Here is a 25,880-nt window from a genome sequence, read left to right as displayed (position 1 = left end):
ATGTTGGCAGCTAAATAATTTATTTCAAAATCACTATTTAGATAAATACAATATGCCCTTAACTAAACATGTGTATACCAAATGTAACCAGCAAGCCATTCACTCGTTTTTTGTTTTCCTGAGATGGGTTAAAAGAGAAACAACAGGAACGTAGTAATACTCAAAAAAAGTGAGTAGATGGTGCTTCTACCAAGATCAGAAAATCCTGTGCCCCAGGCATTTTATAATGAGCTGGACTTTGATCTTAGGAAGAAGGAACAAAAGCTTTATAGGCAAGCACGTCTCTGGGTCTAGAGCATTTGGTGGGAAGGCCCTCGGATAAAGGCTGCTGGGAAGCTGAGTCCAATGAAGCCTAACATAAAGTTATATTGGATCCCCTTGCACATGCCAGAAATTTTAAAACCACTAAATTTTCCTGAATTAATGTTGCAAATTACCACATTTAAGAGGATGCCAGAAAATTAAAGTATTACCCTACTAAATTTGGTACAGTATGATAGAAAGTATCTACTATAAATGTATTTTTCTGCAAAAGTAATTTTAAATCTTTCTGATATAGAAAAAAAGTGTGGAACCCATAAAAAGTTATGAGTAATACTCGAAGAATTTATACATTTCAAAAATGAATTTAATTGATTATGAAAATTTCCAAAGAAGCAACTCAAGAGGCTTAAATGTACTAATGATGTCACAAGGGAGACCTGGAAAGACAAACATGCAGATGTACTAAAATTTCACTAATCTAAAAAAGTGCAAAATTACATTTGGCAAAATTTCAGGCATCTTCATATGATTCTTAGAGTAAAATTTCATAACATTTTTTTCCTTTGTGAATTTGTAGGTTCTTAACATCTAAGAGGAATCCAACAATAAAAACCCACTAAACTTTCCAAATGGTGGTTTCAAGAAATTAAGATTCTCTCAGTACATCCTCAATTTCTAATACTTATTCACAGCTGATAAAATGGCAATAACTATCCTCTATTATGAAATATGAACCAGTTGGTGAAGTATATTTTTACCACCATGCATTCATTTATATAACAAGATGAGTATAAGACACTATGCTTAACCAAAGAGCAACAATGATAGTCCAAAAGAGCTGTGGCCAGTACTCTCACAACGCTGATAGTATAGTCAGGAACCAACAATCAAACAACCCTTACTTTAATTACAAGGTACAAGAAGTTTCATGAAAGAAACTTACAAGTTGCAATGATATCACCTAACAGAGATGCCATTATATGAAGCACAATTACATCAACAAGGGCAATGCAAATCATGTCAGGAAAAGGGAGAAAGATTCACTCATTTCTAAATATTTACTGCAAGCCAGATATGTGCCAGTCATTGCATTAAACATTAGGCATAAATAGCGAATAGAATTTAAACAGTCCCTAATCAAAAAAAAAAAAAAAAAAAAAAAAAAAAAAAAACCAATCCCTAATCACACTTATAATCTACTGGGAGAAATGAACAAACACAATAAAATAAATCTGCTGGGAGAAATGAAATAAAGGCAGAGGGAATAAATCATTTTTTAAGTGGGGGAGGGTTTAAAAAAGAACATGATGCCCTGAATCAGAACAATAAGAGGGGTCGCACTTTGTATTAGGTGAGAGGGATCTCTCTGAGGATGTCACTTAAGACCTGAAAGATGCCAAGAAAACATAAAGAAAGTAGCAAGCAGAGTCCCTGAAGCAGGAGGGAACTCATGTTAAAGGAAATGAAAGACAACCAGCAGGTAGAGAAAAGGGCAACAGTGAGGTGGAGAGGGGCACATGGGCCAATTCAGATAAAGCCTAGAGAGCCATGGGTAAGGGGACTGGGTCTCATTCTAACAGCACTAGGAAGGCCGTGAAGGGCTTTAAGCCTTGGAGAAACATGACCCTATTTGTGTTTTTACAGATCACATTGGAGGCAGGAAAGAGTACAGAAATGAGCTAAGAGGGCACTGCAATTATCAAGCAAGAGATGATGGAGCATGGAGAAGGGTCAGGATGGTAGAGATAAAGAAAAATGAAGCAAATCATCATATATTAAGTGTGGAACTGCCAAGACTACTGATTGATTTGATTGGGGAGGAGTGAGGAAGAGGAGCTATCAAGTCACCAATCAGGCTTCTGGGTCAAATAACTGGATGGCTAGTGTCATCACTGAGACTGTAAATAAGAAGGAGACCAAATGAGACTAAGAACACATAAGTTTTAGTTAAGTCACACTTTTTAAAGTCAATAAGCCATTGAAGTGGATTTCCAGCCAAGTGGAAATATCAGGCTAAGGTGATAACCTAGTGATCAGAAGGAAAAAAATTTAATTGGAAATATAAATTTGGGATTGGATGATATTTAAGATCATGGAATCTGAGGCTTTCACCTTTGAAGGACATGAAGAAGAAACAAAGATCCTTCCAATTTAGACATGAAAGTAACCTTGAAAATTTACCAAGTAGAATGTAAGAGAGAGACAGGGTGAATAGGGAATGGGTCTTGTTTCCTGGTCACAAAGTTTCACTTTGGCTAGGCAAAAAAGTTCTAAACATAGATGGTGGTGATGGTTGTGAGACAATGTGAATATACTTAACGATATTCAAAAATGGTTTAAAAATACTTAAAAATGGTTAAAATTATGAATCTTATCTGTTACTTTACTTTAAAAAACTAAACCTTGAGAAATTCCAACACTTGGACATTGGGTAGAATAGGAGATGTTGAAAACATCAGAGAGGGAATAAGGTTCCAGAATGGTGGTAGGTGATGATAAAGTCATAGAAGACAGAGTAAAAACTCCAGGCTAATCCCCATACAGGAATTCCTCAGGAAAAAAGAAAAGAACTGAAAGCTACTAAGAAATCAAGTCAGATGAAGACTTCAAAGTATTCCTTGGATTTTTAAAACACTGGAATCATGAGTAACCCTAATACAATCACATAAGTAGAAGTGTGAGTGCTGGAGTTGGTTTGAGTTGAGAAGTAGAATATGATTAGACTCTTTGAAGAAATTTTGATTCCAATATGATGCAGAAAAACAAGACAGTAGCTAGAGAGGATATGATGTCAAGGGAGATATGGCAGTTGCAAAGTGCATACCCCAATGTCCCCTTTCTCCCAATTAGAATCCTCAATTTTTAGCTGGGTGCTTGGACACCTAAAATAACTACTCTGACTTCCCTGAAAATAGGTATGGCCAGGAAACTAAGTTCTGCCTGGGGAAATGCTGGGAGATTCTAGGAAATCTCATGATTCAATGTCTTTTGTCCCTTCTTCCATGCTGCTTAGACTGTGGTGTCTGAAGCTCCAACTTGGATTATGAAGATAAGGGCCATATCCTAAGAGTGGGGAACTGCAAAGGTAGAAGTACTTTGCTTTACTAGGTATCTAGGGAACACTGTCACCACTCCAAACCTATACTCTTTTTTATGAGAAGTAATCTTCCAATTTATTTGTTTGGCTCTAATTTTCTGTTTCCACAGACAATTCTAATCTCAACAAATACAGGCAGCTTTTGTTTTCCTTTAGCATGGGAAACAGTAAGGCACAACTGTGTGGAAATGATAATGATCTAATTAGAGAGCCGACCCACAGCAGAGGAGGACAAGGCCCAAAGTGAGAAGTATGCCAGACATGTAAACCCAGTGTGGCTAGAAAGAGGAGACCAAGGAAGATGTAGGAGTCAAATCACACAGAGACTTGCAAAGTAGAATAAGGATTTTACTTTTTTTATCCTAAGAGCATTGGGAAACTAGACATTTTTTAATAGGTAAGTAATGTGATCTAATGTGTATTTTTTCAACAATCACTGACAACAGTTTGAAGAAAGGAATGGAGTGGGGGTCAAGTGAGGTGGCAAGGAGATCACTTAGGAAGTTGTTTTGACAATCCAGCTCAAAGATGGGGATGGCTTCAAGTAGAACAATGATTACAGACCTATGGCAAAGTGAATAAATGTGAAGATGACAGTACTGGTAGCACTTTATATGTGGTTATGCATGACAGATCAGGGACAGCAAGCAGTCAAGGACGATACTCAAGGTTATGGCTTGAACAACACTGTGAAAGTTGGTGTCATTCACTGAAATATGGACTTGTGGAAAAGACACACACTTGAGTAAGCTCGATTTTAACACTCTATTTTATAAATTCTTGAGACAACCAAGATGTAAATACCCAGCAAGTAAAAGACTTGTTCTCAGCAGCTTATTTATAATACTGAAAAACAGGAAATAGCCAGGTATCCATAAACAAGGCAACAGATTAACTGCGGTACACAATGTAATACAACTCATCAATCAAAAGGTACCAACTACTGATAATATGCAACAATATGAATCGAACCCAAAAACATTATGCTCAGAGAGAGAAGCCTTATATCATAAAGTACATACTGATGTTCCCATTTAAATAATATTCTAAAACAAACAAAACTAATCTTTAGTGAAAAATTTCAGAAAAGTGGTTGCCACAGTAAGGGGGGGTGGTTTGTGGGAGAGGAGGTAGGAGGAAACTGCTTCAAGTCATGGTAATGGTCTATATCTTCATAAGAGTTTGGGTTACAAGGGTGTATGCATTTGTCAAAACACAATGAATACTACATGTACTTATCTACATTTAGCAATGACAAAACACTACAAATATTAAATGCTGACTGTTGGTATGCATGGTGAAGAGCTGAAGTGTGCTGATGTAGGCCTCCTAGTCTGAAATGCAGGAAAAAATGGAATGATGAATAAACAGAAGGATAGATCCATATGTGATAAAGCAAATATAAAGAAGTAATTGTAAAAATTTAATTAGTGGGTATATGGTATTCTCTGCATAATTCTTACAATTTTTTTGTATTTTTTATAATAAAGTGTTAGAAAAGCTTTAAGTTACTAATTTCTTTAAAAGCATTAACTTTGTTGTTGTTGTTTAAAGATTTTATTTATTTATTCATGAGAGACACAGAGAAAGAGGCAGAGACACAGGCAGAGGGAGAGGCAGGCTCCAAGCAGGGAGTCCGATGTGGGACTCGATCCCAGGACCACGGGATCACACCCTGGGCCGAAGGCAGACGCTCAACCACTGAGCCACCCAGGCGTCCCAAAAGCGTTAACTAAACCTAACTATTTTTTCCCTAGGGATATTGTTTACATCCTTAATTTCCACCATCAAACACAAATTTTTTACTTAAAGAAAATCCCTAGGTATATCTTAGCAAAAAATAGCGACTAAAATTATTAAAATTATTACGGACATGGTTGAAGTTTAATAAAGTTATATTCAAAAAATAAGATCAAATTGTTCTTTTTCCTGCAAAGAGGCTTATTGAGGGTGATTCAACCAAGGGAGTATTCCAGGAAACTGAGTCCAGAGGAGCTAGGCAGGACTCTTGGGAAGCCTGAGAAGCAAGCAGGAACAAGAATTTAACTGCTGGAGGGCAGAGGGAATTACCTGGGTCTAGTCTGAAACTGTGTAGAAGGGTGGGGTTAAAAACAAGGTTGTTGCCAAGGCTGTGGGGCTGGGATTGGATGGGCATGAAAGCCAGGCTGATTTCTAGAGGCAAAAGAAGCTCCAGATTAGGGTTTATAGGTGGGCATCTGCCAAGGTCTTCCAGAGGTCTTCCATCTTCCATGATGGAAGAGGCCCTAAAGAGCAGATAGAGGTAGAAGAGTACAGTCTCCATTGTGTGGCTGAACTGCACTCACAGGTCCAGCAAGTGCTGCTTTGTGCCTTGTGTTCCTACTGGCCCTTGTTGACACAGGACATCTAGGCACCCTCCTCACAACTCCTCTGGCTCCTTCAGGCTAGGCAGTGGGTAGGAGTGAGACCCAGGCCCTTAGTTCCCTTCTGGGTTGCAGTGAGGCAGCATTTTTTTGTGCAAGTACAATGTAGAAACAAGGTGGCAGCGGGGTTATAGTCAGGTACAGCAGGGAGGTGATGAAAACAGTCCCCAATAAGCTGACCTACACCATCAGAGACAGACACAGGGCAAAGGAAACTCCAATGCAAGGGGTGCCAGTGACTTGGAATAGGTCATTCATCATGAGCAGAAAGACAGTGTACTGCAGTGGATGTACTATCTTGAATGGGGCACGACTCTCACATTCTGCTGGCAGGAAGAAGCTAAAAGCATTGATGACAACCAGAAAGCCACCAGACACCAGAAAGCTCATCACATAGAGGCTGAGTCTGTGCCTCATGGCCACCTGCTAGGATGAAAGAGCTGAAGGTGAGAACACAGTTCTGTTCATCAAAGGGTACACAGAAGAGGTCCAGGTTACATTTGCTGACTCACACTGGCTTTATCGTATCTGATACAACCTTCATAGGTGACATAAGCCATGTGACCTTTAGGTGCCTGATCCACATTCGTGAACTCCTCAGTGAAGATAGCTGGAAGCCAATGGTTCTTAGTTGCCATGCTAGGCTTCCTGTCCTAATATTCCTCTGGATTCCACAGACGAATGAATTATACCAGATCATAAGTCAGCCACAAGAATGATGTCATCAGTTGAAGCTGTGCATCACCCATTTCTAAGATGCCACACAGAGTAATAGTGATGTGGACACGAGTGAAGATACTGTACCTGATGGCTAGATGGAAACTTTTCTGTTAAACACTACTTGGAAGGCATGCTGGTCAAAGCCTAAATGATGGGTAGTAAAGCTATCTCCTCTTCCTTGAAGCAGCCAGTGGAGAATAAGTCCGAGGAGGAACGGAGGAATCCCTCCCCATGCAGCCAACCTCTTTCCATTTTCCTCTTGCTCTTCTCTGGAGACTTAGGGATCTTACAGACACACAGGCCACAGCTTGAGCCCTAGCTCAAACTGTCCTTTTAATTAAAACTTATAAACTGATTTTTCAAAACCAACTACCAATCCAAAGCTCAATATCAACTTGCATTTATTTATTCATTCAGCCAATACTTAGAGTTTATGAAGTGGCAAACATAACTGTAGATACTACACTGGAAGAGAGTTTTCACTTAGTAGCATAAGTATTTTAATTACATATTCATATACACTGCCTGAGATATTTTATTGCTCATTTTCAGCAGATTAAGCTTTTAACATATAGTCTGGAGAATATTCTAAGATAAGTAGCTTTCCTTAATGTACATGCTATCAGTTGGACTTTCACTGTACAAAACTTTTTAAAATCCTTTTAAACTTCAGAAGAAAGGAATATTAATCTCTCAAGTAAACATCTAGACACTATGACTTCTTAAGAGCTCCACTGTTAAAGTAAAGGAAAAGAAAATAACTAAATGAGCCTAAGACTGGTCCCAAGTCCTCCAGGTTTTTTTTTTTTTTCAATTAATTCCCGTAGAGTTAATATACAGTATTATCTTAGTTTCAGGTGTACAATATAATAATTCAACAATTCCATATATCACATACATATATCACCTCGTGCTTATCACGACAAATGCGTTCCTTAATCCCCATTATCTATTTTATTTTTTTATTTTTAATACATTTATTTTTATTGGTGTTCAATTTGTCAACATACAGAATACCACCCAGTGCTTATCCTGTCAAGTGCCCCCCTCAGTGCCCGTCACCCATTCACCCCTACCCCCTGTCCACCTCCCCTTCCACCACCCCTAGTTCATTTCCCAGAGTTAGGAGGCTTTCATGTTCTGTCTCCCTTTCTGATATTTCCCATCATCTATTTTACCCATCCTCCAACCTCCCCTCTTGTGACCCAACAGTTTGTTCTCTATAGTTAAGAGTTTGTTTTTTGGTCTTATTTTTTCCTTTACTCATTTATTTTGCTTCTTAAATTCCACATATGAGTGAAATCATGTAACATTTGTCTTTCTCTGACTGACTTATTTCACTTAGCATTATACTCTCTAGCTCCATTCAAAGCCTTGCAAATGGCAATATTTCATTCTTTTTTATGACTAATATTCCTGTGTGTGCGCGTACGTGTGTGTGTGTGTGTGTGTGTGTGTGTGTGTGTGTATACACCAATCTTCTTTATCCATTTATCTATCAATGGGCACAGGCTACTTCCATAATTTGGCCATTGTAAATAATGCTGCTATAAATGCAGGGGTGCACATATCCTTTTGAATTCTAAGTCCTCAGTTTTTAAATTCTTCACTAGTCTGATCAAGAAAAATACTGAACTAAGTACATCCACAAGTTTTAGAGAGTAAAGATAAAACTTGTTTTCTAAGTTTCTGGGTTTTGGTTTATACATTATTACTAACCTAAAGCAAAATGCTTTCCATAAATGTGCTAAACAAACTCCATGTCGTCAATAAAACCAAGTTTTCCCAAATAAGAGAATTTCGACTTATTCCATCCATTTAAAATGATGCAATCCTTGGAACATGTGTTTGTTAAAAGGGCAAAGGAAGTAGCATAAAGCTTAAATGCAACTAGTGTGATACAGGCTGTTGTGCTAAAGAAAAATTCTGAGTTCTTCAACCAGGAGGATCAGGCATAAAGATGAGATTCAGAACGCTGTAAATTTATCTGGAAAAAAATTGAGTGGAAAGCATAAGCTTTAAACTTCACTGATATTTCCCTTTCTTTATAAGGTTGTTTAGTGAGGATCAAAGCTCACATAAGAACAATTCACAAAAGAAAGAGCAGAGAAAAGTCTTCAAAAATGCTTTTAGTATAAATTGGTGTATCTGACCCAAGGCAATAATGCACTGACCAAAATCAGAGCATCTAAAGATGATGGAAAACTCCCCTTTTTTTCAAGCTAAGATGATTCAGGGAATCTTCCAAAACAAGGTTTACTTCTAGTCTGCACCCCATGCATTTTGTTAAAAAGTCAAAGACCATAAAGTATTCAATTCTGTGTTTATTGCCAAATTTTTTACTTATTATGTTTACAAAAAAGGTAATTTACAGTAAGCCCAGATGACAAACATTTATTGGGCACCTGGTACACATCAGCACTTCATAAATACAAATATACATGATCTCTACTTCCTTCATATAACCTTACAAAGCAGGCATGACCCTCATCTGACACTTGAAAAGCAAGTCTGGAGAGATTAAAGAATTTGCTTAGGATCACACAGCTGAGTCAGGAGTGGCCTTCAGTTCTGGCTCTGAAATTAACTAGCTGTATGTTCCTATGAGTGTAAGTTGCCTCTCTTGACATTCTATTCCCTCATATGCAACATAAAAAGACTCAACTGAACATTTTAATTACATTAAAAAGTGAGTTTGATCTTTTAGAGACAGATGAGAGATGGTTAGACGTGTGACTTTCCTTCCACCTCTACCCTGTCTTCCTTGCCTTTACCCAATTTCACCGATTCCACAAGAAGGTAGGGGACAGGAGCTGCCCTCCTCTTGCCCAAAAAAAGAGTACTTAAAAGTTTTGTTTTAGGTATTTGGTAACACATCTGATTTTTAAAACAGAAAAATCTTGAACAGAGAAGTTAAAACTCCTTCCTAAAATTGAAGTATTAGAGACTTGCCCTTTATGCTATATTTTTTCATAATTACAGTGAACAAATGAGAAATAATTTTATAAATTCACTCAAATACTTGACATGTTAGCTAAAAATAGAGATATAAATAAATTATTACTGTAATCTCAAGTTTGGTAAAGAAACATCACAATAGCCAGTAAGAAACTGTATCTAGACTATATTTAAAAGCCATTCTTAACAAATTGGCTTTTTTTTAAAACTGAAGTAGAGCTGACACATAATGTTATATTAGTTTCAGGTATACGACACAGTGATTCCACAAATAGTGGTTCCATAGTCTATATGTTTATGCTATGCTCAGCACAAGTGTAGCTACCATCTGTCACCATACAACCCTATTAAATAACACCACTTTACAAATTAGCTTTTAAAGGACTAAAAGGCCAAAGAGAATAAGTAATTTTTTCTCTATCTTGTTCATAATCCACAGAGGTACAAAACTCATAGCAATTAATTAGAAAATAAAATTCTAGTTTGGTAAGTAATTATCTGTACCTTCCTTGTAACTGACAAGTTGAACTGAATTGAGAATTGTCCACCCGTCCTAATCGTGAAACTCTCTTACCTACTTCAATACTTAAAAGTCAGAAAAAGTCATCACGTCCAATATATTTGTCAAAATAGTTTAAATATTAAATTGACAAAACAGATTAACGAGGAGCAAATAGCTGAGATATTTTTACTATCTTATCTAAAATTCCTTGCAGGGGAGAACTCAAGGGGGAAAATACAGGGAAAATTCATCAGGTATTTAAGGGAAGAAGATGATGATATTAACATTTGAATGCCTACTATGTGACATGACAGGGAGGCTTTATGTAGATTGCTTTAATCACAGTCTTTTTTTTTAAATCCAGTATAGTTAACAGTGTTATATTAGTTTCAGATATACAATAATCACAGTCTAATTTAGTCCTCAAAAGGGTAGGCATCACTATCCCATTGAACAAGTGAAGAAAGAAACTCAAAAACTAAGTAATTTATGGGGCACTCGGGTGGTTCAGTTGGTTGAGCAGCTGAGTCTTGGTTTCAGCTCAGGTCGTGATCTTGGGGTAATGGGATTGAGCCCCACACTTGGCAGGCAACCTGCTTGAGATTCTCTCTCTCCTTCTCCCTCTGCCACTACTCTCGCTAAAATAAATAAATCTTTTTTAAAAATTGGTAATTTGCCCAAGGTCACACAACTAATAAATGCTGATGTATTTACAGTTCAAATATATTTGAATGTCTACTTAAATGAAAAGTCTAAGCTCTTTATACAACCTCCTCCTACCTTCACTGTGCTTGGTCAAGAATTCAAAAACTAAAAAGTCATATTCAACAACCTATTAAAATACTAGTGTTGGCTGAAGAGGAAAAAAAGACACATGATAATGGTATCAACTGCTACCAGAAGTATGAGAAAATAGCATGCACAAGTTGCACTTCTAGGAACAGGGTAAACTGGATATTCAGATAAAGCTACTTAAGTAAAAAAAAAAAAGACACCTTAAAATGCTGAGAAAAGAGTGGGGAAAAATTAGAGAGGAAGACAAACCATAAGAGACTCCTAACTTTGGGAAACAAACAAAGGGTTGCAGAAGGGGAGTTGGTTGGGGGATGGGGTAACTGCATGATGGGCACTAAGGAGGGCACATGATGAGATGAGCATTGGGTGTTATACTATATGTTGGCAAATTGAATTTAAAAAAAAAAATTTAAAATAGAATGAGAAAAATCACAGTAAGATCAAATCCTAAAATCTGAAAAATACTGCAAACATTACAAAATGCAGAAAATAATACAGAAGACTCTTACTTAATAAACTCCCTGACACCTCTGTAATGCTTTTCTTTCACTTTTGGCTGCATATTCTTTGATCATCTCTTCACATAACAACGAATTTGGTATGTATAAAAAAAAGATAATTCAATCTTCCTAAAAAAATGCTAAGTAAGATATAAAAATATTTTGCAAAGAAAATTCCTTAGATCAGAAATGATAAGAAGCAAAGGCTGGAGTCTACATTTGCTATAGAAATGTCAATACCTGCTGGCCTATATCCTGAATTTTAATAAAGCATGTTCAGTGAACAGAAAATAAAGTTCACAACAGAAACACATAAAGCCCTAGAGGTTGAAATAAAAATTCCCAGTTAGTGATCAACAGTGTCTGGCTTTGCCTTGTGGAATGAGGAAAAGGCCTGAGAATTCCTAAATACAAGTCTATATTCATGTACTCTTGGTGACAGAATTTTTTTTAAAGTTTAACTTAAAAGTAGTTTTCAAATAAGTTTCATGGATAAAATGCCAATGAACATCAGCTTATACTCAAAAATCACTACAGATACAAGGGAAAAGCCATGAGTGGTGAGTCAGTAGAAACAACAAACTACAAAAAAAGACCACCAAAATAATGCAGATATTACAATACAACAAAGAATATTTATGCTTGGGCACCAGGGTGGCTCAGTGGTTGAGCATCTGCCTTTGGCTCAGGTCCTGATCCTGGGATCGAGTACTACATCGGGCTCCCTGCAGGGAGCCTGCTTCTCCCTCTGACTATGTCTCTGCCCCTCTCTCTCTCTGTGTCTCTCATGAATAAATAAATAAATCTTTTAAAAAATTTATGCTTAAAGATATAAAAGAATTCATCGCAACTATGTTGAAGGAACAAGATACTATCAAAACTCATCATGCAGATTTTAAAAACAGTTATGAGAGGGGCAGGAACACTGAAGCTCAGGCTTACAAGACTTGCCTAACACTGAGGCTGGGGGAGAAAAAGGGTACCAATGCACTTTTCACCCCACCAAGAACCTTGCACCAAGTACCAAGCAGCAGAGGCCCCCTGCTGGGGGAGAGACACAAACACAGAGAGAGCCCTGGGGCCCTGGTGTACCGTGTGTACTGAACCTGGCATAGATTAGGAACATGGTGAAAACACTCCTGCACTCCAGACCTCCTCCTAAGCTCAATGTAGCCGTTGCTCAACATTGGAGAAGTGTGAAGTTTGTGATGGACTCACAGTAACTATAGCAACAGCAAAATTTAAACCTAGCTCAACTACTGACAATATTGATATAACCCAAACTGCCTATGTTTATAGCCTGAAGGAGAGAAGTGACCATTTATAGGTATTATTACTCAGTCTCTATTGTTCTTTAGCACACAATACTTTATATTCAATCAAAAAATTACTAAACAAAAAATGGAAAAATTAAGCTAGTGTTAACAGATAACATGGTGAACAGGACCAGACTCCAATGTAGTCCAGATATTATAAATATCATACGGGACATTTAAAATAGTTAAAAATATAATAAGGATCTAATTGAAGAAAAAAAAAAAAAAGCTCAATGTATGCTAATGGAGGGGAGGGGTATTTACCAGAGAGATGAAAACTGTGTAAAGAGTCAAAGAAAAATGCTTAACATACAGAACAAAGTCATAGAAAAAAGACTAGAAAAAAATACTTACAAATTATATACCCAATAAAGGACCTGCATCCCAAACTCTTACTACTCAGTAAATAACTCAAAACTATTAGCAAACTTTGGAGGACTGAACAAAAGAAACCAGATATGAATGGCCAACAGGCACATAAACTGCTTAACCTGAGTCCTCAAAAAAATGTACAAAACTCCACAATGAAAAACTGCTACATATTCACTAGACTGGCTAACCTTAAAAAGACAGACATCACCAAGTGCTGGAAAGACTGTAAACAAATGGCAATTCTCACATGTCACTGGTAGGAATCCAAAATTATAGAGCCACCTTCCTACAGAGTAAAACATACTCTTCCCATAGAAGCTAGCCAAGTCCATTCCAAGGCATTCACTCAAGAGACCTGCTATGTGGGTTTTACAGCACATTCATTTATAATAGCCATAAAATGCAAACAATTCAAATGCTCATCCACTGATGAATGAACAAGAAATACCAGCATATCTATACAATAGACCACTACTCAGAACCAAGCAAAAAACCACTGATATTCTCAACAACCTAGATAAATCTCAAAAGATTTAATCTAAGTTTAAAAAGACATAAAAGACTAAACATTGTGTGACTCTACTTATATGACACTCTGAAACACTGCAAGGAGAGAAACAGATCAGTGACTGTCAGGTACTGGAAGTTGAGGGAAAGGAAACTGTTCTTTTTTTTTTTCTGTTCTTTTAATAAAAACTAATAAATTTGAATTTTCAAAACCAATACAAATAAAAATATTTCATTTATTTATTCAACAAATATTTACTGAGTGCCTACAAGGTAGCAGGCACTATTACAGACACTGTACAAAACAAGTTTCTTTTAGTTGCACAAGTATGAATTTTCAGAAAAGTGATGGGAACACAGCAAAAATACAAGTTTTCTACATGCTAACGGAATGTTATTAGAACACAATACTCTATCTTCTTACCAGAATGATACAAAATATTCTATATTTTCTCATAATGTTTTATTACATATTTATCAGGGTGAACCATATGAAACTGCAAGGTAATCAACAAAATAATTCTTTCTATATTCCCACAAGGAAGTCAGAGGCAAGCTGTGGAAGTAATCAGTGGTAATGTCACACCTTCTCATTGTAATGCAAAATAATGGCTGAATTTCTAGTCAAAATACCTGGTATTTGGGGAGAAGGAGTGTTTTCTTTTGTTTTTTACTTAAGAACTTTCCTAACATCCAGATTGAAATGTGTTATTCATCTTGTAAACTGAGATGATTGCTACAGAGACTTAACTGACTTCTGGTTTCATATTTCTAATCTAAGAACTAAAGGACAACAAAATTATTCCCATTTTTAGTTAGAAGTCCGAGATCATGTCATTTTAGAAACCCTGTCCTATTACCATCAAGGAAATTTAAAACATTAAAATAAAAATCCAGGTACCAACACCCCACTCATCTCAGAATTAACAAAAATTTGTGTTCTTGATTTCATCTTTCAAAACTCTAACAAATCAAAGTTATATAATTTAATCTTTGGTCAAATGAATAATACCACAAAGCTTCATATTTAAAAATCCAAATTATATCAGATTTTAAATCTGTATAAATTCAATAATACTTAATCCAATTTTTTTTAAGTAAGTGAAATTTTACCCAAAGTACTCAGTTACCCTCCAACTGACATCACATATTTTCCACTATGTAAGAGATTATCTAAGGTAAACTTGTGCCACATAATCTTTGCATAATGAACTTGTGCCAACAAATGAGCAAAACCTGAACATGACATACAAAGGTAACTCTATACCTTAATTTTAATTGTTTAAACCTAAACATTGTCGATAATAGCAACCAACTTAACAATCTTCAGAAAATGAAAAACAGATGAAAAGTCTTAGATCATCATGAATCACACAGCAATGGAATTTAGCTTTAGATCACTCCTAGCATTTTTCTAACTATAATGGGGTTTGGACTTTGATATTTATATCTAGGCTAGTGGCTCCAGACCATTTCTCCCTTCAGATTTCCTGAAGGGGGTATATTTGGGGTAGGGGGTGCCTGAGCTCTTTAAAATGCCATTTCTAAACTCCAGGGAGAAAGAACATGGAACCTCTTGATATTAATGCTTCTGAATTTAGTGAAGAAGCACAGAGAAGCATGAGAGATTTCAGAAGTGACAAGAAAAATTCAAGTTTCATATGTGAGCCCTTTTAATGTCATGAATTTAAAGAAAAGAATCCACTCCTTAAAAGACCTGACAGCACCAGGTTGCCACCAATATACCAGATCATGTCATTTAAAATTCTTTTAAAGATTGATTGATTGATTTATCTGAGAGAAATCACACAGGCATGAGTAGGGGAGAGGCAGAGGGAGAGAATCTTCAAGTAGACTCCCCACTAAGTACAGAGCCTAACATGGGGCTAGATCTCAGGACCCATAAGACTATGACCTGAATCAAAACCATGAGTCAGACGCTTAGCTGACTGAACCACCCAGGTACCCCCTAGATCATGTCATTTTAGAAACCCTGTCCTATTACCATCAAGAAAATTTTAAACATTAAAATAAAAATCCAGGTACCAACACCCCACTCATCTCAGAATTAACAAAAATTTACCTCTATTCCATGTATGAGAAAAATGAACAAATTATAAAAAGAGAAGCAGATAAAAAAGATATATATTTCTTAAATCTCAAATTTTATGTGGAAGGAATATATGGTATAAATTATTTATTTATTTATTTATTTATTTATTTATTTATTTATTTATTTATTTATTGTTTGAAATATTTTAAAATACAATGCATGTTAAATACTGTGACTTTCAACTTGGCAGCACATTAAATCACTTAGGGGAACACTCTTTACCTTCCCTCTCCTCCTTCCTGACATGAATGTGCTAAAGACCAAGGAAGTGGGACCACAATGAGGAGGGGGTACCATGCAGAGGCATCATGTCTGGCAGCTACAGAAAGGGGCTGAGTGAGGGGAGCACAAAGTTGGTGGAATAAGGAGGATTCCTGTATAGTTGGAATATTGGTTACATTAAGCAGAACTAATTAATTGGGCACAAAAGTAATATATTGAGGAGAATGAGAGCTCATTTTAAATTTCTGGAAGAGGTGAAGGCTAGAAAAAGCACGGGGGGTAATGGTTTGAATTTGAAAGAATAAACACATTTTTCTAAAGCTGTATGGGCACAGGTACAGAAACAGACATTGATATACATATGTGTATTATGTATACACATATACATTTCCTAGTTCTGTCGGCTGAGAGGACCTACTAGGAATGACAGCACTGAGACCCAGATCATGACTCTAGTTACCATCCTCTAGTCAAAAGAACAAGGGTCAGGGGAGGGAAGTACAAGATAAGCCTGGAACATCTTGTCCTAGGAAAATGCTCAAAGAATGACAAGAATGTATCAAAAACAAACAAATACAGGAGTCAACCTGGAAGGGTTCCAATCTGGGACAATTGGAGAATCAAAATCATGAGATTATCAAATTATAATCCATTGAGTAAAAGGGGCATCCATAAACCCATACTGATATAATACATAAATGAATAAATAAATTGATAAATAGCAAAGAAAGCCCTTTCTTATAGAATATCAACTAACAGATGTGGATGGAATAATGAAAATAATTACCATTCAGCAACTATCACAGTAGTCTTAAAACAAAAGCAATCAATGAATGCTAGGACCTGTAGGTGGAGATCTGATGAAGAACAGAATACTGGGGATCCCTGGGTGGCGCAGCGGTTTGGCGCCTGCCTTTGGCCCAGGGCGTGATCCTGGAGACCCGGGATCGAATCCCACGTCAGGCTCCCGGTGCATGGAGCCTGCTTCTCCCTCTGCCTGTGTCTCTGCCTCTCTCTCTCTCTGTGACTATCCTAAATAAATAAATAAAATATTTAAAAAAAAAAAAAAAAAAGAACAGAATACTGGCATAATATGAGAACATCACCTCACAAAATAATAGTTAAATACAGAGGGGATGAGGGTGACAATGAAGAAAGCCAGAGTTTACCAACTTAAGCAGGTGATCATATTTAACATTATAGTGGTGAAACAGATTGACATGATATGTTTCCCGTGGTGATATGCTGGAAAGAGCATGGCACCACTCCTTCCAGGAAAGCACAACCTGAGTCTGGTTGTTAAAAAACACTGAATGGTCCCAATCGAGGGTTGTACAGAATGAGGAATGGGTTCTACACTGAAGAAGGAGGACAGACATGACAACTAAGTTCAACACATATTCTTTTATATAATTCTGGACCAGGAAGGGAAAAAGAGACACTACTGGGGGCACTTGGTAAAACTGGAATGGAATGTGTGGATTACATGGTGGTTTTGTGTAACGTTGATTTCCTGGTGATAGAAAATTTTCCACACTTTCTCATCCTGACTGCTGTCTTTGGTAACAGTACCAACCTCATTTAGGGGTGATGGAGCATCATGTAAGAAAGACTACACAGATCAACAGAAAAGGGAGAAAATTCAGTAAAATGTTAATAATTGGGAATCTGAGTCGTAGGAGTGCAAGAGGTCTTTGCAACATTTTGGGGAGTCCAAAACTATTTTAAAATAAAAACAACTTATTAATAAACAATCACTGGGGAAGAGTGTGCTAAAAATCCCAACACTCAAACTACTTCAATTAAATCTCTGTGGAATGGAAATCAGGTTAATGTTTAATGCACCTGGGAGAATCCATCGAATTTGCACTCTATAATACACAGTAGTTGCTCAATAAATGGTTGATACTGCCACTAAAATTATTTAACATAACTTTACATGTCTATATGCAGAACATAACTCTTCATACTGAAAATTTTTTAAGAAGGCAATCTTGAATAATTGTGATCTATCTTAAGCTGCAAAGATCCACCTACATGTGATGAGGTTGATGATACTGTTACCAGAAACAACACTAAAAAGATTGTAAGTAAAATATTAATAATGATGGGAGGGATCCCTGGGTGGCGCAGCGGTTTAGCGCCTGCCTTTGGCCCAGGGCGCAATCCTGGAGACCCGGGATCGAATCCCACATCGGGCTCCCGGTGCATGGAGCCTGCTTCTCCCTCTGCCTGTGTCTCTGCCTCTCTCTCTCTCTCTCTCTGTGACTGTCATAAATAAATAAAAATTAAAAAAAAATAATAATAATAATGATGGGAAAGCAAGTCTTTAATCTCTCAAATGCCTATTAGTACCACAAAACAATTACTGAGTTTGATCTCAAACAAGGATATAAATTATTACATTTACCTGCAGAATCCTCAGAAATTACAAATAAGATATCAATTCAAATAGGAAACAAAATGGGCAAATATAAATGAGCAAATATAACTGCCAAATAGGTTTTTAAGTGGCTCTTTAAAACTTAAATTTTAGTTTGTTTACGTTTTTCCTAAAAAAGAATTCATATAAAACAAATTGGACCTTATTAAAATTGTCTCTGTTCAGAGAATATTCTCTTTGTTCAAGATTTTACGCCTCTTCTAGTTTTTGTTCTCCCCTTTGGTAAATGGTTGAAAATTCATTTCTGTAACAATAAACAGTTGTAAACAGCTAAAAGGCTCCCCAGTGGGGGACCAGTTGAATAATTTAAACTGCATCCATACAATGTAACATGTAATATGCAGCAGGAAAAAAAAACTGAAGGCAATGTTTATATCCAATTGTATAGATTCCCAGATATAGTTAAAGTTAACCATAAAGCAAGTTGCAACTAGAATGTGGGAAAGGGAAAAGAGACTGAAGATGTTTTAACTTTATATGTACACTGTTATACATTTTGAATTCTGAATCCTATAAGCATAGTAACTAAGCAAAAATTTAAATTAAGATACATAAAACAATTTTGCAGCTCTTCCTCGACTTACAGCGGGGTTACAACCCAAGAGACCCATTGTAAGTTGAAAATATCCTAAGTTGAGAACGTATTGTTACAACCCAAGAGACCCATTGTAAGTTGAAAATATCCTAAGTTGAGAATGTATTTAATGCACATAACCTACCAAAATCACAGGTGAGCCTAGCCTACCTTGAACATGCTCAGAATGTTTACATTAGCCTAGAGTTGGCCAAAATCATCTAGCACAAAGCCTATTTTATAATAAAGTGTTGAGCACCTCATATAATTTATTGAACATTGTATTGAAAGTGAAACAGGATGGATGAATGGGTACAGAATGATTGCAAGTGTATCTGCTGTTTACCCTCCAAACTACTTGGCTGATTGGGCACTGCAGCTCACTGCTGTTGCCCAGAATCACAAGAGAGCATTGTGCCACAAAACGCCAGCCTGGGGCAAAGATCCAAATTCAAAATTTGAATATGGTTTCCACTGAATGCATATCACTTTTGCACCACTGAAAGGCAAAAAAATCTATGTCAAACCATTGTAATTTAGGGACCATTTGTACACTGGAGAAATCTTCCTACACTAAGGTTATTTCAGTGGCTCCAGACTACTCCCCCTCTTCTCCAAAATCACTGTGTATTTTAAGTAGGTGTCCTTACATCACAGGAATGTTCATTCATTCGATGATACTGAGTCCTACCAAGACACAAAAATTACCACAGGGGTACTTTCCTTTAGAACATACAAAAAATACAAAACAGCAATTCCTGCCTTTATCTGCACCTCTATTATAATATAATGAAATGTCTCATGCAAATGAAAACTCCAATGAGGGATAGATAGTGCATGACATAGAGCATATAAAGGATCATTTCTAGTTCCCAGTAATTAGGGATGGTTTTATGAAAAAGATGGCATTTAAGTTGGCCTTTCAAAAATAACACATTAACGGGCAAGAGTTGAGATAGAAAAACATTCAAGATGGATGGAATGACATGATTACATGCATTCAGAAAATAGCTGGCAGCCCATATGGCACCAGCATGTGGTTAGTATAAAGATGCTGAGAAAGAAAAGTTGGAAAGTGAGGCTAGTTGCAAAACGCAGAAGTACTTAATTTTTCAGGCAAACCTCAGGTCCTGGTCAGTGCCTACCTAGCTCATAATAGATGTTCAATAAATATTTAACATTGTAAGTCATGGAGACATTGTCAAGACTGTAAATTGTATGTCCACATGCAATTAACCATCTACAATTTACTGAAGGTTGGAAACAGACCTGACAGTATGTAAAGATGTCATTTATTTTAATTCTTTCAGCTGCTTATGAAAATAAAATTAATAGAGTTGTTCTCAGATCAAGGAACTTAAGGAATAAAAATTCTGTAGGACTAAACTTATTAGAAATTCTATGATTTAAACAATGATGTTTTCTTACTGAGGTCAAAATCTGTACATGCTAAGTATATATTTGCTGGAACAAAGCAAGAGCAATGACACTTGATAAAGGATACACAGTACCCTGATTCAGACAGACCTGCGGACTGTTGAACAGAGGGCAAATGAAGACCAGACTGTCAACTTTCCACGCTGGGCTATTTTGAGTTCAAACATTGCATACTTTGAAGAAATGCTAAACTACATTTTCAAGGGGGAAAAAAAGCCACGCTTCAGAAGAGAAGTTTGATGCTTCTGAAAGGGGCTTTAAATTTCTGCTACTGTCTTTGGTGTGCAGAGCCTTAGTGTGAGTATAATTTATTGAGTATTTATTCCACCAGCAGGGCTCAGTTTCAAAAGGAACTGAAAACAAACCAGACCCATGAAGATGATGCAATATCCCTGGAATTTTGGAGACAACTCCACGAATCCTAAAACTATTTCTGGCTACTTGGCCAAACTCAGGGCAGTGTTTGTGTCTGCCCATCTCAGTGAAAATACATTCTCTTTTGTGAAATATGGCAGCTACTGTTTAGCAGGACGAAACCTCAAAATTCACTCATCTTGACTAAATATATTTCACATTTTAGGTAATAACTTGCCTTTTCAATACAATATTCTCATTCATTTTATTAAAAGTAGTCAATGATTAGGCTCTAAAGGCAATAACTATGCACTACTGTGTAACTTAGTATATTAATCTGTTTTCTGCATGTCTCTTGTATTAGTGGTTAAAATCTTTATTGGCATGGCCAAAATGTTCTAGTATATGCAACAGGCTATCAAGGAACTATGCTCAGCCTCCATGTATACAAATTTCAAATTATGAAGCCTTCCACTAATAGTAAACACTAGAGAAAAGGAAGAACACTAAGCTCCTACTATGCTTATTTTCTTTTACTACACATACAGAATGTTTAAAAGTTCTGTAATCATATAAATAAGTAAAAACAAGCCATATCCTGCCAGACAGTACCAATTGACTAGGAGTTGGTAAACTTTCTGGCAAGCAGTACAATCACACATGCCCATAGGCGTGTGCATACAGCATTACCTTCATTTGCTTTACTATAAATTACATTATACACTCAAGTTTATGAGAAAAACACCTTATTCTCCAAACATTGTGGCATGTGACAGGAGTGAAGGTCTGTGGATTAATATGTTAATTCAGCTACCAGTAAGCGTCTCAAAACTCAGGACTCTCAAATTTCCATTTATACAAGTATCGATGGTCTCTTTTCAAGGTTCTATTTTAACTACATTTAAAAAATCAGAAAACGTTAGAGTTGGCAGAACTGTTATGTTCACTTAATCTAATTCCTTCATTTAATAGATGAGACACCAATTTATAAAAGGGAAAATGGCTTCTCAAAGTAATACAGCTAATTAATGGTTCCCTTGATTCTCAGTACACTTTTTATTCCATCTTTCTTTTCTGAACTGTTAAGTATGAATTTTAAATACACTTTCTGTCGCAATTCATTACTGAATTTGGAATGCCCCTCTGGGTGGTTCCTTACAACTTAATATCAGCTGATTCTACTGAGTAATTAACATGACTTTTCAATTATCTTAATCTCTTTATCTCAAGAAAAACTCATTCTTCCTTTAGTATGCCCACTCTGCCAAACCTAGAACAAGACTGCAAGGTGTGTAGAAAAGCTATAGTCCTTGGGGGATCCCTGGTTGCTCAGTGGTTTAGCACCTGCCCTGGACCCAGGGTGTGATCCTGGAGTCCCGGGATAAAGTCCCACATCGGGCTCTCTGCATGGAGCCTGTTTCTCCCTCTGTCTAGATCTCTGCCTCTCTCTCCCTCTGTCTCTCATGAATAAATAAACAAAATCTTGAGAGGAAAAAAAAAAAAGAAAAGAAAAAACTACAGTCCTGCTCTTCTATAAATTTGGGACTATAATTTATTTTCAATCAGAACCAATTTAAGGCAGTAGATTTTTTTAAAAGGCTAAAGCTTTTAAAAACACATGTTATATTTACTTGGCAAAAGCACTCTGAATACAAGTACTTTACCATGAGGACTGGAGGTATATTAAAAAGCACATAGGAAACAAAAGCATCAAATGAAAAACTGAGAGAATCCCAGAAGGATTATTAGGAAAAGAGAATAATAAAGCCAAACGGAAGATTGGAACACTGAATGTCATACATCAGGGCTTGAATGGTCACTATTTTAGGCTGCAAATTTGATTCCTGCCTCCCTGACACAAGGAGAAAAGTACATCTGTACAGGATTCACAATGTCCATAAGCTAAAAAGTAAGCCAGTTTTTTATGGTGGAAGCACAGAGGCTGCTGGTTATAAGATCTGCAGGCAACTTCCCCAGTGGTTCCTCATAAAAGTCCAGTCTGTGATAGAGTGGAAGCCTCCACAATACTGGCATGTGGTGGGACTTTCTGCTCACAGTTTCTCCCAATACAGGCTGATGGCGTAGGGCCAAATAAAAGAGAAAGACAACCCAATTCACTGGGCTGCAGAAATATATGCAAGGAAGACCAAAATTTCCCTTGGAGAACAGTCTGGCTTCATTCCAACCCCAGACAAATGGGTGAATAAGGTCACAAAGCTTAGAGCCTGGTCATCATCATTTCAGTCTGGAAAATGTTCAAGGTAGGCATTCCTCATTGCCTACAAAAGTCATTTTTATGTTGGGGATATAGTTAAGAGGGAGCCCAGAAATTTTGTGGTCTCTAGAAAGCATGATTCAAAAAATTCTAACAGAAGTTTTGCCATTAATATTTGTACTTCTTGTAAATTTTCAAAGACTAACTGCAGTTGGTTTCATCTTTTCCTGCTAAGACATCTTTTCATCCTGACTTATTTTTTATTTTTAACAAAGGGAGCTCCAGGTTGACTATAAAAGCTCATTAAAGAGGCTGAGTTTTATTGAAAAATAATTCTAAACCAAGGAGGAATGAACAAATATGATATACTATAAGTAACAGAGTAATAAATAAATCTGGATTAGCAAAATAAGCCATTTCAATAAAACCTGCTCTGGGCTAATAACACAAAACAGCTTGAGATCTCAAATCAGAACCCAACAGCTCCACTCTAACACGGATGGTAGGCATGACCAATGGAAGACAGGGTTGTCCTAGCTAGACTGCAATCCGCATAGTCCAAACAGCTGAAGCCTGATATCACCAACCCACAATGGAATCACTATTCAGTGGAGATAGTAACATGAACCCTACCATTACTATTTTTAACTGTGCTCTCTGGAATCCCTCTTCCTCATGTTTTATCATGAAGGTAAGAGTCCATAAAGATTTGGTCACTTTCAGTATTAGAAACTCAATCTAGTGCAGTGTAACACTCCACTCTGACAATCAATTCAGAGTTAATCTCCCTCTCCATGAGCAGCTAGATTTATAGCTCAGGAAACTCAGAAAGGCATGGGAGGAGGGGGAGAAGACAGAGCAGGGCAGAGAAAGAAGGTAACTCTGGGAAAGGGGGGCTGTTCTTTCCTCCTTTCAAACATCTTCTGAGCTCCAGATCATCTATATTATAGCAGGTGGTCACTAGCATATTTTTTAATGAAACAAAACAGAAAAATAAAATCAGGTTGTATTACATGTGTTACCTCATTAAACTTTTTTCATTTATTTATTTTCAGGTAGATGTGTAGTGAGTCAGGATATAAAGTGTATCTATTTCTCATGCTGGTTGCAGTAAAAAAAAACTGAAATCATTTCCTTTCATCTCAGATCCTGGGACAATACAATAAGGTTGTTATAAGTTGGTCTTGGGAGCCAGACTATATGGATCCAAATTCCCAGTACTAAATTTCACCATGCTCTAGTTTCCTGTCTATGTAAAATGAGAACAATAATAGAACTATATCGTTTACTTGTTTGGAGGATTAGAAGAGTTAACACATGAAAGTCTATCAAATACACCTGTGGAAATCAGCTATTTGGCAGGGAGAAAGAATGGGGAGGAAAAAAAAAAAAGCAAATTCCTCCTTACTTACCTGGGTGCATCAGCAATCCTCTCTCCACTGCCTTCTAGTGCTTCTCTAACACTAACTGGCTACTGACAGCCTCCACAGGGAAGGTCTGCAAGTAGCTCTCCTATGGAGAGTCTGTATGAGTTTTTGAGAGGCATCTGTGAGGGCTCCCACTGTACATTTCCCTGCCACAAAAGAACCAGGAAAATTGGTTCCATGTCTCTTTGCCCTCTGACACCAGCAGAATATCTAATGGTCTCCAGACGCTGGGCTCTACTCACCTAGCAGTCAGGCTTCATGGATGGCATAATGGAGAGTCAGCTCAAGCCCAGCTACTTTCAGTGTTACTGATGTGGCTCACACTAAATGATGGAGGAGTTTCTCCCTAGTTGTCTTGTCCAGTCTCACAAAGGCACCAGGGCACATCAGCAAGACTGTTACTTAAGCAGCTATGCGACCAGGTAATAAAACACTGGTCTCCTCTTTTTGAAGTGTGCCCAATCTTTGAGAGATTTCCTTGCAAAGTCTCTTCTCCCAAGAGATAATCTCCTAACCTCTTAAAAAGACCACTCATTTCCCACCAGCTCAACCTCTCTCAGGATATTCTACCTCTTTCTTCCCACTTCAATTTTATCAGGGAGGGGGTTTGCAGGGAAGTGGGGTGGTTTGTAGTGGTGGCTGTGGGTATCAGAGCAGTTTCTGCCACTCGCTTATAAATGTGAAAAAGTAAGCAGTTGGCAGTTTTTCCAACCTCTCTTCAAAATGCCAGAGCCATAGGACCTTCGATCTGTACCCTAGTTACCAATTACGGGGTAAAAGGAAACGGTCCTACCTACATCCTATGTAGAGGAACTACCAAGAAAAAGAAGAAAAGCAGAAAGGAAAGAGAGAGGCAAGTGATCAGTAGTGATCATAATCAAGAGAGACAGAAGTACCAGTAGCCCTATGCTCAGGCCATGGAAAGGATTTCTGACAATGGAGAGGAATTCTCTACCTTAGTGCTCTAGCACTTAAAGATATAGGGTGTGTGTGAGAGAGAGAGAGAGAGAGAGAGAGAGAGAGAACAGAGAGACTGAACATGGTACTGTTCTCTCCATACCATAACCTTTGAAATCATAGGACATCTTTACAGTAAATAACCTAAGTCATGGCAGGGTAGCTAGCACACAAGAGTGCTGTACACACTACAGAACAAAACTCTGTACAATAGATGCCTTTTGGGACTCGGATTCAAAGGCTTCTCTGGCAAAGGGCAGGAGAAAATAGCATTTCCAATGGGTGAGCACAAAAAAAATTGAAGGATCGGTACAATGTTGGGACACTGACTCCAAGAATATTGTGATGAGAGCACAGCTCAGGAAAGGACAGTTGCTGGGAATATTTTTATATATTGTGAGCATCTAAAGCTGATAAGTACCACAAGCTCCTAAAGTAGATGACTTCAGCCATACTCCAATGTAGGAGAAGGTCTCAGTCCTAAGTGCCAATACTGCTCTTAGAAATGGGCTAATGCTCACTGAAAGAGCAAAGTAGTTTGTTTTTAATGCAGTTGAGTGTGTCATGCTTATTTCTGAAAACCTTTTCAAATTAAAATAAGGCATGAAAACACTAGATCAAGTCGAAAAAAGAACTCACTGTGTCTTAAAGCTTCCTGGAAAAAAATACTGTGATTTCTGGAAAATACATTGTTGACTGTAGCGT

General features: G+C 37.2%; 1 protein-coding gene and 1 pseudogene across 6 annotated transcripts in view; both read right to left on the bottom strand.

Moving 5' to 3' along the window:
* BICC1 (BicC family RNA binding protein 1) overlaps positions 1-25,880 on the bottom strand; it is a 270,938-nt gene that overhangs the window by 127,414 nt on the left and 117,644 nt on the right. The gene's annotated exons all lie outside the window — the stretch shown is intronic.
* On the bottom strand, positions 2,116-6,286 carry LOC144311981 (5-hydroxytryptamine receptor 3C pseudogene; annotated as a pseudogene).

This window comes from Canis aureus, chromosome 4 (genome assembly GCF_053574225.1).
Source record: "Canis aureus isolate CA01 chromosome 4, VMU_Caureus_v.1.0, whole genome shotgun sequence".
Taxonomy (NCBI): Eukaryota; Metazoa; Chordata; class Mammalia; order Carnivora; family Canidae; genus Canis; species Canis aureus.
This window is presented reverse-complemented; position numbering and strand designations above follow the sequence as displayed.